A 3070-nucleotide genomic window follows, 5' to 3' on the forward strand; every position below is an offset into this window, starting at 1 on the left:
CGACAGGGCCGAGGCAGGACACGAGGCAGGAAACCAGGCAAGGACAGGTACAGAATCTGGTTTACAGGAATGGTGCTCCTGCAACCTGGGGCGGGGTCCAACAGCCTTTTATCTCTGTCAGGGTAGCGGCCAGTCCTGATCCCCGGGTGACTCACCTCCCTGTTTCACCCAAAGGTGAGCACTCCTCCTGCGAGTACTCAGGTCTCTCCTTCTCTCAGACCTGAGTCTCTGCAGCTTGGGAGACGTCGGTGGGTGACTAGACTCAGGGGCCGCCTCAGCCTCCCCTGACCCAACCGGTAGTGGAGCAGCTGGAAGTGATGGCCCAGCTGGAGGCAACGAGGTCATCCCTGCATCTGGAGCCAGGGCAGGCTCAGGCCCCAGACTCGGTCCAGCTGGTGTTTGTTGCAGGGGAATCTGTGCAGACTGGGGCTCTTCTGGATCAGGCCCCAGACTTGGTTCAGGTGATGCCTGAGGCAAAGGATCTGGTGCGGACTGAGTCTCCTCTGGTTCTGAGTCTGAGCCCGAGTCCCAGGCCATCACAGATTTGATGGTGATGTATCTCATTAGCAATTACAAAAAAATAGTTGTTTCTGGCTTGTTTTGTTGTTGTTTTAAAAAACCACTATTATGGTTCTAGACCTGGACCTTTGCTGCATGTCTCCTGCAAGGGAAGCAGATAAGAAAACTGTCTCCAGGTTGAAAATGTCCTGTTTATTTACCAGTGGCCAGAGGGAGAGGTTCATGCCTGCCTCTGCTCTTCTGTGTTACTCTTACCGTCCCGGTGTGTCCCCTGTGCTGCTCTCATTCTGCTGCTGGCTTCCTAAGGCGATGGACCCACATTGTGTTCCAGGGGTTGGCAAACCCTTTCCATTGATATGTGAAGCCTGGGAACCCTGGGGTGTCTTCAGCGTGACATGATCTTGTGACTGAAACCCAAGAGGAAGCAACTTCTCCAGCTCCACTTGCCAATGTGCAAGTGTCCTCATCGCATTTCTTGGGTTGTCTCAATGTTTTGTTGTTGTTTAGTCGTTTAGTCGTGTCCGCCTCTTCGTGACCCCCTGGACCAGAGCATGCCAGGCACTCCTGTCTTCCACTGCCTCCCGCAGTTTGGTCAAACTCATGTTAGTCGCCTTGAGAACACTGTCCCACCATCTCGTCCTCTGTCGTCCCCTTCTCCTTGTGCCCTCCGTCTTTCCCAACATCAGGGTCTTTCCCAGGGAGTCTTCTCTTCTCATGAGGTGGCCAAAGTCTTGGAGCCTCAGCTTCAGGATCCGTCCTTCCAGTGAGCACTCAGGGCTGATTTCCTTCAGAATGGAGAGGTTGGATCTTCTTGCAGTCCATGGGACTCTCAAGAGTCTCCTCCAGCACCAGAATTCAAAAGCATCCATTCTTTGCCGATTGGCCTTCTTGATGGTCCAGCTCTCACTTCCATACATCACTCCTGGGAAAACCATAGCTTTAACTATATGGACCTTTAGGAGTCTTTTTTGTTGTTGTTGTTCAAATGAGGAGGTTCTGCTGTTTTCGAGCCAGCAGGTGGCAGCACAGAACTGGCCTTTTGCTTTCCATTCCTTTTTGGACGCTACCTTGTCAGTCTCAAGAGCGCTTTCAGCAGCAGAGATTGTGGTGGAGCAATAGATGGGAAATTGCACGACATGAAAAACTGACCTGGTACACCCGGTTTTCAAAAGGAAAAGCAAAGGTAAAATCTTTTGTCTCAGTTTGGTGGGGTTTTATTGAATGCATAAAAAAGAGAGGTCACATTTGTCTCTTTCACAAGTCTCTCAATTAATTTGAGATTGTTGGCATCTGTCTGTCTTGGGAGACAACAGAGGAGTGCACTTTTGGGGCTGAGGTCAAACTGTTTGAAGGTTCTAGTCACAGGTAGGTAACAAAATTCCTTCCTGTAGCACCTTAAAAAGTAGATTCTGTTGAAGACGTCTCCAACAGAATCGAGGAGAAGAAGATGCTTCTCTCCATCTTACATAACCAAGAGGAACAGCAGACACCCAGCTTACGTTGTTGTTGTTTAGTCGTTTAGTCATGTCCGCCTCTTAGTGACCCCCTGGACCAGAGCATGCCAGGCACTCCTGTCTTCCACTGCCTCCCACAGTTTGGTCAAACTCATGTTCGTAACTTCGAGAACACTGTCCCACCATCTCATCCTCTGTCGTCCCCTTCTCCTTGTGCCCTCCATCTTCCCCAGCATCAGGGTCTTTTCCAGGGAGTCTTCTCTTTCATGAGGCGGCCAAAGTCTTGGAGCCTCAGCTTCAGGATCTGTCCTTCCAGTGAGCACTCAGGGCTGATTTCCTTCAGAATGGAGAGGTTGGATCTTCTTGCAGTCCATGGGACTCTCAAGAGTCTCCTCCAGCACCATAATTCAAAAGCATCAATTCTTGAGCGATCAGCCTTCTTGATGGTCCAGCTCTCACTTCCATACATCACTACTGGGAAAACCAGAGCTTTTACTATACGGACCTTTGTTGGCAAGGGGATGTCTCTACTTTTTAAGATGCTTACCCAGCTTACTAGTCGGGCATTATTTTTATTTCATGAGGTGAATAAACGACTGATGGGAAGACATGCAAATATACCTCTGGAAGCAATTCAGGATGAATGATTGATAAACAGGAGGGGCCCAGTGTCCCACATCCCTAGGGCTAGCAAAGCAGCTCTGGATCAAAGAGATTCCTGCTTATTTCTGCCTGAAGGCAACTTGCATGTTCTGAAAACTTGTGACCCAGCTAGCCGTTGGCCTGAGGCACCTCTCCCCAACCTGGTGCCCTCCAGATATTTTGGCTGTCCAGGGCTGAACAAAGTTGTAGTCCAATACAACTGGAGGGCCCCCAGTTGGGCAACGGTGGCCTGAGAGAGACCATCTCCCCCTTTTGAGATCCTGTCTGGAGGGATGCTGCTGTTCAGGGGAAACAGTAAGCCTTTCAACGCCATTGATGGCAGGGTCAGACCACATGACCGTTCTCTCTGTTGGAACCTATGTAAATGAGCTTGTGTGTATGTGTGATTTGGCTGTGTGTCAAAAAAATCTATTGAATTCAGCCCTCTTACACAC

The sequence above is a fragment of the Podarcis erhardii genome (assembly GCF_964252035.2).
Source record: "Podarcis erhardii genome assembly, chromosome: 5".
NCBI classification, from domain to species: Eukaryota; Metazoa; Chordata; class Lepidosauria; order Squamata; family Lacertidae; genus Podarcis; species Podarcis erhardii.